We start from the raw sequence: 16,419 nt of genomic DNA on the forward strand, positions 1-16,419 counted from the left end.
TGGCGTACATAAACCATCAAGGCGGCACTCGAAGCCACATGGCAATGTTGGAAGTGTCAAAGATCCTTCACTGGGCGGAACGCCATCTGCCAGCCATATCGGCAGTGTTCATTCTGGGGGTCCTCAACTGGAAAGTGGACTTCCTCGGTCGTCAGGACATACACGCCAGAGAGTGGAGCCTTCATCCTGAAGTATTTCAACTCCTAGTAGATAAGTGGGGTCTACCAGATGAAGACCTGATTGCGTCTCGACACAATGACAAGGTTACGGTCTTCGGAGCAAGAATAAGAGATCCTCAAGCAGCGTTCGTAGACACACTGGCAATTCCATGGAACTTTCGGCTGCCGTACGTGTTCCCTCCGGTGTCGCTCCTGCCCAGGGTAATAAGGAAGTTCAAGCAAAAAGGAGGAATCCTACTTCTACTCGCTCCAGCATGTCCCAGAGTACATTGCTTCTCAGACCTACAGGGTCTCTCGATAGAGCGTCCTCTTCTACTTCCACAATGCCCAGACCTCCTAGTTCAGGGCCCCTGTGTCTACCAGGATTTGTCCCGTCTGGCTTTGACAGCGTGGCTCTTGAAGCTTCCGTCCTGAGTGCCAAAGTTTTTTTCTGAGGTGGTCATTCAAACGATGTTGAAAGCCTGTAAACCAGCTTCGGCTCGGGTTTATTATAGAGTCTGGAATTCTTACTTCACCTGGTCTGCGGCTAAGAATTATGATGCATACAAGTTCAGTACTGCAAAACTTTTGGCATTCCTGCAACAGGGCCTGGAATTAGGCCTTCGTCTGGCCTCCCTCAATGTTTATATTTCAGCCTTGTCGATATGGATTCAGAGAAAAATTGCGTCTCTGCCTGACGTTCATACTTTCACTCAGGGTGTTCTAAGGATTCAACCTCCCTATGTCCCTTCTGTGGCACCTTGGGATTTGTCTGTTGTTCTAGATGCCCTGCATGAGGCTACGTTTGAACCTTTTAAGTCTGTGGACCTTAAGTGGCTTACGCTTAAGGTTTTGTTTTTGCTGGCTATTGCCTCTGCTAGACGGGTTTCGGACTTGGGTGCCTTGTCATGTTGGTCACACTTTTTGATTTTTCACTGTGACCGTGCGATTCTTAGAACTCGCCCTGGTTATTTACCTAAGGTAGTGTCATCATTCCACCTTAGCCAAGAGATTGTGGTTCCGGCCTTTATCTCTCCTGATTCGTCCTCCAAAGAGCGGTATTTGGATGTGGTACGGGCTCTCTGTATCTACGTGAAGAGAACCGCTTCCATTAGGAGATCGGATTCTCTATTTGTTCTTTTTGGTTTTCATAAACGTGGCTGGCCTGCTAATAAGCAGAACTTGGCCAGATGGATTAGAATGGTGATTGCACAAGCTTATGTACAGGCTGGTCTTCCAGCTCCTGCAACTATCAAGGCCCATTCTACTCGGGCTGTTGGACCTTCTTGGGCGGCCTGCCGTGGCTCCTCCCTCGAAAAATGGTGCAAGGCGGCTACGTGGTCCTAAGTGAACACGTTCATTAGGTTCTATGCCTTTGATTATTCCGCCTCCCTGGATGCTTCCTTTGGACGTGAGTTTCTTGTGCCCGCTACACTGCATCCCCACTGAGAATGTCGATTTGATTACCTTATTAAACACTCTAAGAGGTTAAGAGACACAGTAAGCAATTGGCGTACGAGGTACCGTAAGGGTACGCTCTTAGCGTAGCGGGCGCTGTATCGGGAGCGTGCCGCTCGAGCGACACAAACGCTCGCGAGAATACGCTGTTGGTATCGGGCACACTATAGGTGAGCGACTACCGTAATGATACGCTAACAGCGTAGCGGACGCTCGAGACCACGAGGAGATCACGAGCGGCGCAGACGCTCACCAGATAACAATCAGTAAACCTTGTATGTAACTCACAGGGAGGATATTCTTATTCTGTAAACCTTATACTAAAACACTGTAGTGATATAACGCTCTTTAACCTTATAAATACTAAAGCTGTTTGAGCGATTGAGACGCTCCTATTACCCCTTGCAATATAATGAACACACAATACCGTGTTAAGGGTCCAACACCTTTTACTATCACGAGTCTTAAGTTAATTCAAAAAGGGGAAAACAGTTCACAAGTCATACGCTACAAACTAACATATAATTCTAACAGAGTATCTAGACAGTAACATGCACAATAGAGAACGATCGCATTACAAATACATAGACTAAGTGTGAATGGCTAACAACATACGGGTAACAAAGTGGCAACAGAGAAACATACCATACGGGGAACACACGCAGGCGCAACCAGAATCTAGTCCTCCAATTATCAGCGATAACTGTTGAAGAGAGAGTACTGGCTGGCCTGGGGACGGTGACCCTTATATACACTGCACACAATACAGTACAATGGTCCCTATATTCTTATTGTTCATTGGACACAGGAATTCGTCTTCGCACTAAAACAAAAGGTCATAGGTTGATTCATACAGGTGGGCTGTGACTATTTCCAACTGCTCAGGTGGGTGGGAAACTAGGTTTTCCGCCGCATGGATAAGTAAGTGCAAATAATAGTAAAAGTACATAAACTTCTTATGTCCATAACTATTCGCACGAGCGATTAATTCGCTTCAAACCAACACCGGAATATTGCTAATTAAATACTCTTCCGATGGATACTAAACACCACTGTATAACCCTTGTCTGACCCTTCGTATCAAACAAAGAGGGATCTCTTTGTCCATGAACATGCTATGTTAACTAAACTTTCAGATTCTATCAAAGGGACCATAATCTACAAAATACATTATATGTTAAAAATATGTAACGATTGAGTCGCACGCTAGGCGCACATAAACTCTACCGTAAATGCGCATACCGTGCGCCTGCGGGTGCACGTAACAGCGGGTATGCGCACGCACGGGAGAGCGTACGCATGCGCAGCGCGGACATGTATGAGGTGCAAATATGGCAGTGTGCATCATGATATTTTTCTGACTTTGACAGTCCACCCTTTGGCAGTCACCAATAACTGCCACTTCCTAAAACATTTCAAAAAGAGAAAAATATATGTCATGTGTAAATACATTTCCATGGTCGGGTAGGGGAGGAGAGAAGAAGGTGTGAAAAAGGGTATGACCTAGTGAGATAGCAGAAGCATGTGTGTATGAATCCATGTTTGGGGGGTCATGTATCATCGTGCCGTACGTGTTTTAAATCAAGCTTCGAGGTATTGCGAAGTATACATTTGAATTCCTTCTTATCCCGTGGTATGGGTCTGTGGATGGGCTGTCAAACTTTACCGAGCTCTTTTCGGCTTTTGGTTGCAACAAAAATGGGGGAGCACATTTTAGTTGACGATACATGAATGGGGGAATATGTGAATGCTGATATCTGTGCCTGTATTCCCTATCGACTATGTGTGTTGTTACCTGAAGGTTGTAGAGATGAAGATAAAGAACACTTATGGTAAATGCATTGATAAACTATGTGAGTTTAATATACATTTGCCGATTGAGGTCTTGTCTGAAGTCTTGTCTGAAGTCTTGTCTGAAGTCTCCTTTGGGCTTTTGCTATTAACGGTATGCAAAAAGCCTTGTCAATGTCCATAGACTTACAAAAAAAGTTGGGCTAGCGTAAATTTAAAATTTCTAGGGAAACTGGGGGTCTATGGCATAGTCCATCTGTTGTTTGTGTACAAGGTTGTCAAACTTCTTCTTTAATCCATCTGTTGTCTGTATATAAGGTCATCAAATTCCTCTTCCAAGCGGGTCTTTTTATCTTGGAGAAAAAGGAGAAACAGGTGAAAGAAACGGACCGTAGAATCACATTTTCATCACATTTTTGTCTCTATCGTTGGGTCATAGATCAAATCCATTGGAATTACAATTTCCTCACTCCTTAGACTCATTACCCTGGTACTCCGTTTGCACTTCGTTAAAGCCTGACCGCATCTAAATATCAAGCCAATCGATATGACAACACCCAAGATACACAAAAGAAATTTCCCTACATCCATTATAACTCCTTGAGCCCATTCTCCTAAATCAGAGAACCAATTTCGCGGGTTCAACCATGACACCCAACCGGTCAGCTCATTACCCACAGTAGCAAGGGTGAGATTGTGTCTCCTGCGAAATTCCCACTTTAACTGGAGAATATCGTCCATCTTTTGGTCTATGACCTCGACCGGGTCCTCGGTGCTATTCGTAATATACGTGCAGCATTTTACGCCGTACTGCGTTGCCAGTGTGACACAATATCCACCTGTTACTGCCGTGAGATAATTAAGAACCATCCTATGCTGAACCAGTTCTGTTTTATAAGCTTGGAGCTCCCTTCCGGTATATCTAAAAGTGTCGTCATACATTTCAGTGATATTGTCTAATAAATTTGCAAGCGCAGATATATATCTATAGTTCAGCACTCCTCTAGCGGTGCGAGTGAAATCTAACGCAAGTAGAACCTGAATCCCGGTGGATTCATGGATCAGATCAGAGGCCGGGTGCTCTGTCCTTTCTGTCAGCTGCCTTTTAACGACGTGCTCGTAATGAGTGTGAGTATAAGGAGCTTGGGCACCACGGTGTATATATTTCATTTTGGTATGTGATACAGTCATTACCTCAGGCAGTACTTTTCCAATATAACACAATCCTTCAAAGTTTGGGGCAAGCCACTTATACGCCTTCCTCCCGCATATGAAATATGCGTCATCGGGGAGAACATATGGGACGGAGTAGGACATAACCATATTACACATCTTCCATGTGAAATCTCCTAACCCTAATTCTCCCATCTGTCTAGTACACGTATCTGTTTGTATGATATGTGCACAGTATCCTGGTGATACCTCTCCAACTCTCATGATCCTATTTCCTAGGGTATACCTATATCGGAAAGATTTTTCCCTACCGGCTATGTGGCGTATAAGCTCTGTATCTGTTGGCATTCTATCGGCTCTGTATGAAAAGGTCATGGTTTGGTTATTCCATGACACTTCCCAATTTCCCGGCTTTCGGGGATTGGAAATGTTAAAACATACTAGGGATCTATCCACATGATATTGGTGGAGCTTCAAACTAGGAGGACTGGAGATATTAAACCTCCTGTCCACCGGTCTCCCACCCTTTAGCTCAAGTACCTCCCCTATCGTTAAAGGAAATGGTACTAGCCCTGATTTGCTATGACCTTGAGGTCATAGCAACAGAGCATACCCAACAATCTGTCTGATTTAACACATTACCCACTAAGGAGTGATAGTCACTCAATGGATGCCGATCCATGTGGATATTAAAACTGGATTGGCATTTCTTGATGCACCCATCCTCAACTACATTGTCACAGAGCCTACAGATACAATTTTCTTCAGCTAACAATCCTTCACAATTCCTTCTATTGTCAATGCTATCGGATCGTTTTCTGATACTCGCCTTTACTTGTTGATTAAGTTGCTCTTGGAAAACTACGCCTCCATCTTTGTCATCAGAACCCATTCCAGAACCTCTCTCGACCTCCATGGTACTCTCGCCGGAACAGACTGCTCTGGTCAACATCATGGTCAACAGGAAAATCCGGATCACAGTCTCTTGGGGCAAGTCCATCTTATAGGAGGAAACGGAGAAGAATGAGAAGGGGGAAAGAAATAATTTGAGGGAGAGGGGATGGGAAGTGGAGAAAAACAATAAAAGGGAACAGGGAATCGACAACTGCTTTCGATCTTATGATTTTCAATGCTCAGGTGCCGCCTCAGTCCTCCTGAAACAGACACTCCAGTGATACAACTTCCTCTACCGTCTGTTCCTTATCACGGGACCTCTCTGGATCAGCAACCTTCTTACAATGGGACGAATGAACCCAAGTCTCTCTCTCGGCAACTTTCAGTGCTGTAGTGCTAGTCAATAAGACTTGGTATGGTCCTTCCCATCTGTCAATAAGGCAACCTGAGCGTAGAAAATTCCGTATCATTACATAATCCCCAGGTTCAATGTCATGACAATTACTATCTGGCAAATCAGGAATCACCAACTTCAAATTATCATTTTGATTCCTTAGCTGTTTACTCATGTTAACCAGGTATTTTACAGTCACTTCATTGTTACACTTCAAATCATCCTGAGGGTTAATCATAACATGCGGTTGTCGACCAAACAAGATTTCAAAGGGGGACAGATTAAGAGGGGACCTGGGAGTGGTTCTGATGCTGTATAGTACAATGGGTAAAGCTTCTGGCCATGTCAATCCTGTTTCTGCCATAACTTTACTCAGTTTATTTTTAATAGTGCTGTTCACTCTTTCCACCTTCGCACTCGCCTGGGGGCGGTATGGAGTGTGCAGCTTACTATCAATTCCCATCAACTTACACATTCCTTGAAAGACATCACCTGTAAAATGGGTACCCCTATCACTTTCAATTATTCTAGGGATACCATATCTACATACAAATTCCTGCACAATTTTCTTAGCAGTAAACATAGCGGTATTTGTGGCCGCAGGAAATGCTTCGACCCAATTTGAGAATACATCTATACAAACAAGTACATATTTAAAATTTCGACAAGGGGGTAATTGTATAAAGTCAATCTGTATTACCTGAAAAGGGCCGCCTGTAGGTGGGATATGAGATGGTTCTGTTGGTATTGCCTTTCCGATATTCTTCCTCAAACAGGTAAGGCATGACATTGCTCTCTTACCTGCATGGGATGAAAATCCTGGAGCGCACCAATATGCTCTTACCAACTTGCACATTCCCTCCTTGCCCAGATGAGTCAGCCCGTGTGCTGCTTCAGCTAAACATGGAAGATATGCTCTGGGGGCCACTGGTTTACCTTGTCCATCCGTCCAGAGTCCTGAGGACTCCTGGCCATATCCTTTTGCCTTCCAGACTGCCTTTTCCTGTGTGGAACACAAATTTTGCATTTCACACAACTTCTGTGTGTTGATGGTATTAAATACCATCAGTTGTGTGGTGTCTGTCTGTCTGGGGGTACCGGCTGCTAACTTAGCAGCTTCGTCTGCTCGGCTGTTACCAAGTGATACTGGGTCCTGGCTATATGTGTGTGCTTTACACTTGATAACAGCCACTCTGTCGGGTTCCTGTATCGCTGTTAGAAGCCTTTTGATGTGAGCTGCATGCGCTATCGGTGTACCAGCTGCCGTCATGAAATTTCTGAGGCGCCATAGGGCTCCGAAATCATGGACTACCCCGAAGGCGTATCTAGAATCGGTGTAGATATTGGCTGACTTGCCCTTAGCCAATTCACATGCTCTGGTTAGGGCAACCAGTTCAGCAACCTGGGCTGAGTGAGGTGGGCCTAGCGGTTCTGCTTCTATGGTGCCTTTGTCATCTACGACTGCGTATCCAGTACACAAGTCTCCCGAGTCCGTCTGTCTGTGACAACTACCGTCAGTGTAGAAAGTAAGATCTACATCTTCCAGTGGGTTGTCACTGATGTCAGGCCTTGCCGTGAAATTTTGGGTCAAATATTCCATACAATCATGTGTGTCCTCCTTTGTATTAAATCCTCCTTCCCCATCACTCTCGTCCTCCACCCTTTGTGCCTGTCCAGGCACACCTGGGAGATATGTTGCAGGATTTAATGCACTGCATCTCCTTATGGTGATGTTTACGGGGGCCATTAGTGCCAATTCCCATCTTGTAAACCGTGCTGATGAGACGTGCCTGGTTTGGGCAGAATTTAGCAAGGCTGACACTGCATGTGGTGTATGAATTGTGAGGTTGTGACCTAGCACTACATCTTCGCTTTTCGTTACTAGCAATGCTATTGCAGCAACGCTTCGCAAGCATGTGGGGAGGGATCGCGCTACCGTATCTAGCTGAGCGCTGTAGTATGCTACCGGCCTGCTGGCATCACCGTGCTTTTGGGTTAGGACGCCTGCCGCGCAACCAGCACTTTCTGTTCCGTACAGCTCAAAGGGTTTCCTATAGTCTGGCATACCTAATGCTGGTGCCTGCGTTAGGCACTGTTTGAGTTTCTCAAATGCCATCTCGGATTCGTCTGTATGCAAAATCCGATCAGGTTTGTTTGATGAAACCATCTCCTGCAAAGGTAATGCTAGAATGGAAAATCCTGGGATCCAGTTACGGCAATACCCATACATTCCTAAAAACGTTCTGATTTGTTGCTGGGTTTGTGGCAGAGTCATGTCTCTAATTGCTTGGATTCTATCAGCAGTCAGGTGTCTCAGTCCTTGTGTTAGACAGTGTCCTAAATATTTTACTTTAGTTTGGCATAATTGCAACTTGTCTTTGGAAACCTTGTGTCCTGTGTCTGAAAGATGAAACAGGAGCTGTTTCGTATCCTTCAGGGACGCTTCCAATGAATCTGAACACAGTAGTAAATCATCCACATACTGTATCAATACTGATCCACTCTCTGGTTGGAAAGACTGTAAACAATCATGCAAAGCCTGGGAAAATATACTTGGACTGTCTATGAAACCTTGTGGTAATCGAGTCCATGTGTATTGGACTCCTCTGTATGTAAATGCAAACAAATATTGGCTGTCAGGGTGCAGAGGTACCGAGAAGAAAGCGGAGCAGAGGTCAATAACAGTGAAAAATTTCGCAGTGGGAGGGATCTGCATAAGGATGACAGCTGGATTTGGCACTACGGGGAACTGACTCTCAACTATTTTGTTGACCCCTCTTAGATCCTGCACTAATCTGTAACCCCTCCCCCCACTCTTTTTAACAGGGAAAATGGGGCTATTGGCAGTGCTGGACGTCCTTACCAGAATGCCCTGTTGTAGCAAGCGCTCTATTACAGGGTAAACTCCTAACTCCACCTCTGGCTTCAGAGGGTACTGTGGGATTTTTGGAGCTATCCTACCATCTTTTACTAGCACAACTACTGGGGCTACATTTGCCATTAATCCAGTGTCTTGTCCGTCCTTGGTCCAAAGTGACTCCGGTATCTGGGAAATCATTTCTTCTACCTTGGCCGGACACCTATTTGCAACAACAGTGTGTGACATTAATCTTGTTGGGGAGTATAACATATCTTGCGCTACCTGAGCGTGGTTTTCGGGTATGTCCAAGAACACACCTTCAGGAGTACAATATATGACGCATCCCATTTTGCACAGTAAATCTCTCCCTAAGAGATTAGTCGGAGCCGATGCAGCCAGCAGAAAAGAATGCTTGGTATGCAGAGGCCCTATCGTAACCTCTGTTGGTTTGCTTAAAGGGTATTGACATACTACTTACTCCCATGGCTGGAATTGTTTTACCAGTGGTTCTCATGCCCACGGTCGAATTTATCACTGACTTGGCCGCCCCCGTATCTACAAGGAAATTTAGAGATTTACCAGCTACATCGATTATGACCTCGGGTTCACTCCCAAGACTCGCAATCAATTTTACTGGCTGCAGATTACAGGTGTGGCCACACCCCTATTGGGTATGGTGACCCCCCCTGCATTGCAGTTGCAGCTATCACCTGTGGAGGGGGTGAATGGGTATTATCAGAGACTTGCCAGTCTCTTTTTGGGGGATACCTTCTTGTTTCCCCTGCATGTGGCTCATAACCCCGTCTCTGCGGTCCCTGATCCCAATTTCGTATGTCCTGTCGTTGTCTAGGGTTTTTATGTGCATTATGTGAGTTATTAGTACAGTTACGTGCAAAATGTCCTTCCTTGCTACAATTGTAACATTTTACCACATACGGCTTACCACCAGGGATCTGTGATCTGGACTGAGGCGGCCATGTTGTTAGGGCCTGGATACTTATTGCCATCAGTTTATCACTCTGTGACTCCCTGTGTCTTGTAATATTCCTGTCGTGCCCAACAGCAGTCTCTCTTAAGGCGGCCACCGACATACCTCTCCAGTTAGGTTGAGTAGTTTGCACCCTACTCCTTAATACCTCCTTTAAACCGTCCATCAGTACTGACACCGCTACCTCTCTATGGTGTATATTTGCCTCAATGTCCATGATCCCAGTGTATTTAGCCATTTCCTCTAATGCTCTGTGGAAATAATCGGGGGCAGTTTCCCTTTCCATTTGTTTAATGGAGAATATTTTGTTCCATTTTACTACAGCTGGGAAATATATTCCCAACTGCAGATTGATTCTGGTTACATTTTCTTGATTATATGCATCCGTAAGGGGAACCTCCTGATCTAGTTTACAGTCAGCTATAAACTTGATAGGGTCAATACTAGAGGGCAGACATGCCCGCAGTAGTGTTCTCCAATCTTTGTTGTTTGGTTCAGTGGAATTTCCTAGGTCCTTAATGAACCTTTGGCATGCGGCTAAATCTTTCCTGGGATCAGGAAATTCAGACAAAATTGTTCTTAATTCTGCTCGTGACCAGGGACAGTGCATAGCAATATTTCTAATGGGTGTGGCTCCATTTGTGTCAGTCTTACCATTGGGGACCGCTATTACTCTAACAGGGTTAATCTGGACTACTTCACTCTGGTTTGATTCTTCAGTGTGAGGTGCACTAGTTTCAGCATATTGTACAGTGCCGTACTTACCTGTAGACACAACCTCACCTGTCCCTGAGCTATGGGCTTTTGATGCCCCCCTTGCTGGTTGGGCGGTGCCTACTGGAGAATCGCTTATGGTGGCCGCTAGAGAGAGAGCTGAAATCGTAGTGGGCTCATCTTCTTGGTCGTATTCCTGGGGGAAGTTTAACATAGGATACAACTTGCATGGGTTAGCGTTAGTATCAACATTTGCATTTACTTTTATCTTAATTTTGTCATTATTAATACATTGATTAAGTGCACCCTTATCGCACACCCGCATGTCATTCTCTGCAGCCACTTTGTCCCCTGCTATATATGGTGGTGGTGCCGTTGCTATTAGATTTCTACCAGGATGGGAATTTGCTTTTTGAGCTAGTTCCTGTTGTATTTCACTTTCCTGTTGCCATATCAGTAAACAATCATAATGTCTAATCCTCTGCTTTGCAGATTTTATTAGACCTATCCTTTTTCTTAGATTCTGCAATACCTCAGGGTTCAGACTGCCTACCCGGGGAAACTGTTCCCCATCATCCTGTCATACGTTCCCACTCGTTGCATAATACCTGTGTGTGAGTTCCGTATTTTTCACACATTATATACCGTGCGGACCCTTTGGGCCAGCAACCACCAACGTGAACCCTTGTTGGACGTCCCTTCTTTGAACAACTGGCCCCCATCGTTTGTAGTTATTGCTGTCTTAGCTAATTCTTACAAACAGACCAAATTTGCCCGCGGTAAGGCGACGGTGAAAGTTTAACTAGTGCCTTCACTCACTCTGCGCCCCAATTGGCCTATCCAATCCGTGGGATCTTTTGTAACCTCTATTTACTGGGGCGCGTGGGAGTATGCGATCCCTCCCCAGTAAGTATTGGTTGTTGGAGATTTGCTTAGTGAACAGCGAAACTCCCTTAAAATAACAAAAACCTACACAAATCACGTTAGAATGTACAAATAGCGTTTATGATCCCACAGTAAATTGTTGATGGGTATCAAGGTAACAAACTAATGCACACAATTACGTGCGGTACAGTCGCACTGCGTATAAGTAACTATTACTTATCCGCCTTACGACCAACAGAATCGGTTGTTTAGGCTGCGAAACCTTCAGCCGGAGCTTTACCTTGACTATATGGGTGCTACGCAAAACCCCCGGGGCTGCGCTTAAATACCTCGCAGTCCTTTTGTCTGCGGAAACTACTTGCTCCTTTACTTTATACAATGTTAACGCGGGCAAGCCAGTCCCACGCCACCAAGTGTCCACTCACCTGATGTGGTCTCCGACGGGATCCCGATTTGTGGGTTCACAAAAAATAATACCTTAAGTTCCACACTCACTCCTATTCAATCATATACACTTTTAATCTTTCTGTACAGAAATTCCTTTCATACAGGTAGGGGTCCAATCCCTGGGTTTGCAGTAGAAAAAGGTTTTCTTTTAGCTAATACTTTTTGAAAAACTGAACTGAACAACCGTGTGCTATTTATCAGGTGGCTATACTATACCGCCCACCCTAAACAAGGTTATTGTGTGATTTGAGTCTCAATGGGCGTATGCATACGTTCCGTTGCGTAAAACACGCCACGTGCGTATGTCTTTGCGTCACGTACGTGCTTTCGCACGTTGTCCGAGACCCTTATGCACAAAGTGCAGATACGCCCACAGCGACACAATCAACACGTTTCTATCAATGTAAACAATATTCAACAGAAATCGCTTACCGTACATCAAACAGTATTTGCTATGCTGTGTGTGTGTCCTTTACACTTATACCCTTAACAATTTTCCTTTGTAATTTTAACTAAATAGCACTAAATTCCTCAGCACGTATCTAATAATCAATTTCTAATGGCAACAAGAAAGTGAGCTGCAACAATGTAGATGTGTGCGTGCGTGCGTGTGTGCGTATGCAAAAGCAGAAATAAACAGTTTTAAAAAATAATAGCGTATTGTTCTTACCTCCGGTTCCGGATTCCACCCCAGCACTCCTACAGCGTAGCGAAACAGACGCTTATCTAGCCAGCACTACTGTATCCCTCACCACCAATACGGATACTTAAGGATACTGCGTTCCCGCCCTTTGCTGACAGATAAAGTCTGTTTTAGCTAGTGCGGATGGATGTGTGGAGGACGGACGAGGCCCCAATTGAGAATGTCGATTTGATTACCTTATTAACACTCTAAGAGGTTAAGAGACACAGTAAGCAATTGGCGTACGAGGTACCGTAAGGGCACGCTCTTAGCGTAGCGGACGCTGTATCGGGAGCGTGCCGCTCGAGCGACACAAACGCTCGCGAGAATACGCTGTTGGTATCGGGCACACTATAGGTGAGCGACTACCGTAATGATACGCTAACAGCGTAGCGGACGCTCGAGACCACGAGGAGATCACGAGCGGTGCAGACGCTCACCAGATAACAATCAGTAAACCTTGTATGTAACTCACAGGGAGGATATTCTTATTCTGTAAACCTTATACTAAAACACTGTAGTGATATAATGCTGTTTAACCTTATAAATACTAAAGCTGTTTGAGCGATTGAGACGCTCCTATTACCCCTTGCAATATAATGAACACACAATACCGTGTTAAGGGTCCAACACCTTTAACTATCACGAGTCTTAAGTTAATTCAAAAAGGGGAAAACAGTTCACAAGTCATACGCTACAAACTAACATATAATTCTAACAGAGTATCTAGACAGTAACATGCACAATAGAGAACGATCGCATTACAAATACATAGACTAAGTGTGAATGGCTAACAACATACGGGTAACAAAGTGGCAACAGAGAAACATACCATACGGGGAACACACGCAGGCGCAACCGGAATCCAGTCCTCCAATTATCAGCGATAACTGTTGTAGAGAGAGTACTGGCTGGCCTGGGGACGGTGACCCTTATATACACTGCACACAATACAGTACAATGGTCCCTATATTCTTATTGTTCATTGGACACAGGAATTCGTCTTCGCACTAAAACAAAAGGTCATAGGTTGATTCATACAGGTGGGCTGTGACTATTTCCAACTGCTCAGGTGGGTGGGAAACTAGGTTTCCCGCTGCATGGATAAGTAAGTGCAAATAATAGTAAAAGTACATAAACTTCTTATGTCCATAACTATTCGCACGAGCGATTAATTCGCTTCAAACCAACACCGGAATATTGCTAATTAAATACTCTTCCGATGGATACTAAACACCACTGTATAACCCTTGTCTGACCCTTCGTATCAAACAAAGAGGGATCTCTTTGTCCATGAACATGCTATGTTAACTAAACTTTCAGATTCTATCAAAGGGACCATAATCTACAAAATACATTATATGTTAAAAATATGTAACGATTGAGTCGCACGCTAGGCGCACATAAACTCTACCGTAAATGCGCATACCGTGCGCCTGCGGGTGCACGTAACAGCGGGTATGCGCACGCACGGGAGAGCGTACGCATGCGCAGCGCGGACATGTATGAGGTGCAAATATGGCAGTGTGCATCATGATATTTTTCTGACTTTGACACCACCCATGAGGAACTGCTTTAGGACATCCCCGATGTTATTCCCTGTGGAATACTAGTGTACCCAGCTGCAGAAAAGGAGATTTATGGAAAGAACTTATCCTTTGTTAAATCTCTTTCTGCGAGGTACACTGGATTCCACAGGGCACCCACCCTGACACACTTAGCTTCTTTGGGTTTGTATGGCATTAGCCGCTGGTACCTTCTCCTGTTGTGAGAATGTGGGTCTGTGTGGCTACTAACTGTTGTCGTATCTTTTACCTGCTACTGCATTGGACTGGTTAACAAAACTGAGCTCCTGTGCATGCAGGCGGGGTTATAGAGGAGGCAGTGCAAGGCATCCTGGGAACAGTCGAAGCTTTAGCCTATTGGTGCCTCGGATCAATATCCAACTCTACACCCCAATGTTATTCCCTGCGGAATCCAGTGTACCTCGCAGAAAGAGATTTAACAAAGTTAGGTTCTGAAAATAAACCTCCTTATTATCAGATTCTTATATAGCGCAGCAAATTCCGTTGAACTTAACAATTGTAAACAACTGTGAAAAAACAAAACTGGGTAAAAACAGACAGATATAAGGTAGGAAAAATGTACAAACAAAGACTAGTTAACCCTTGCAAAACTACAGCTACTTATTCAAAATGGCAAAATATGGTGTGTGTGCCCACTTTGCCAGTGTATTTCATGCCCAAAACAGCGTTGGGCCAGGAAAAATACAAGTGGGTCACATGCAAGTGACCACCCTCTGTTGTTTTTGGGGGTCAAATGTGTGGCCCAAGACTAGTTAACCCTTGCAAAACTACAGCTACTTATTCAAAATGGTAAAATATGGTGTGTGTGCCCACTTTGCCAGTGTATTTCATGCCCAAAACAACGTTGGGCCAAGCAAAATACAAGTGGGTCACATGCAAGTGACCACCCTCTGTTGTTTTTGGTGGTCAAATTTGTGGCCCAAGACTAGTTAATCCTTGCTAAACTACAGCTACTTATTCAAAATGGTAAATTATGGTATTTGTGCCCACTTTGCCAGTGTATTTCATGCCCCCGTTGGGCCAGGAAATATACAAGTGGGTCACATGCAAGTGACCACCCTCTGTTGTTTTTGGGGGTCAAATGTGTGGCCCAAGACTGGTTAACCCTTGCAAAACTACAGCTACTTATTCAAAATGGTAAAATATGGTGTGTGTGCCCACTTTGCCAGTGTACTGTATTTCATGCCCAAAATAGCGTTGGGCCAGGCAAAATACAACTGCGTCATATGTAAGTGACCACCCTCTGTTGATTTCAGGTGTCAGATTTGTGGCCCAAGACTGGTTAACCCTTGCATAACTACAGCTACTTATTCAAAATGGTAAAATATGGTATGTGTGCCCACTTTGCCAGTGTATTTCATGCCCAAAACAGCGTTGGGCCAGGCAAAATACAAGTGGGTCACATGCAAGTGACCACCCTCTGTTGTTTTTGGGGGTCAAATGTGTGGCCCAAGACTAGTTAACCCTTGCAAAACTACAGCTACTTATTCAAAATGGTAAAATATGGTGTGTGTGCCCACTTTGCCAGTGTATTTCATGCCCAAAACAACGTTGGGCCAAGCAAAATACAAGTGGGTCACATGCAAGTGACCACCCTCTGTTGTTTTTGGTGGTCAAATTTGTGGCCCAAGACTAGTTAATCCTTGCTAAACTACAGCTACTTATTCAAAATGGTAAATTATGGTGTTTGTGCCCACTTTGCCAGTGTATTTCATGCCCAAAACAGCGTTGGGCCAGGAAAAATACAAGTGGGTCACATGCAAGTGACCACCCTCTGTTGTTTTTGGGGGTCAAATGTGTGGCCCAAGACTGGTTAACCCTTGCAAAACTACAGCTACTTATTCAAAATGGTAAAATATGGTGTGTGTGCCCACTTTGCCAGTGTACTGTATTTCATGCCCAAAATAGCGTTGGGCCAGGCAAAATACAACTGCGTCATATGTAAGTGACCACCCTCTGTTGATTTCAGGTGTCAGATTTGTGGCCCAAGACTGGTTAACCCTTGCAAAACTACAGCTACTTATTCAAAATGGTAAAATATGGTGTGTGTGCCCACTTTGCCAGTGTATTTCATGCCCAAAACAGCGTTGGGCCAGGCAAAATACAAGTGGGTCACATGCAAGTGACCACCCTCTGTTGTTTTTGGGGGTCAAATGTGTGGCCCAAGACTAGTTAACCCTTGCAAAACTACAGCTACTTATTCAAAATGGTAAAATATGGTGTGTGTGCCCACTTTGCCAGTGTATTTCATGCCCAAAACAACGTTGGGCCAAGCAAAATACAAGTGGGTCACATGCAAGTGACCACCCTCTGTTGTTTTTGGTGGTCAAATTTGTGGCCCAAGACTAGTTAATCCTTGCTAAACTACAGCTACTTATTCAAAATGGTA

Source organism: Pseudophryne corroboree, chromosome 5, assembly GCF_028390025.1.
Source record: "Pseudophryne corroboree isolate aPseCor3 chromosome 5, aPseCor3.hap2, whole genome shotgun sequence".
In the NCBI taxonomy this organism is placed as follows: domain Eukaryota; kingdom Metazoa; phylum Chordata; class Amphibia; order Anura; family Myobatrachidae; genus Pseudophryne; species Pseudophryne corroboree.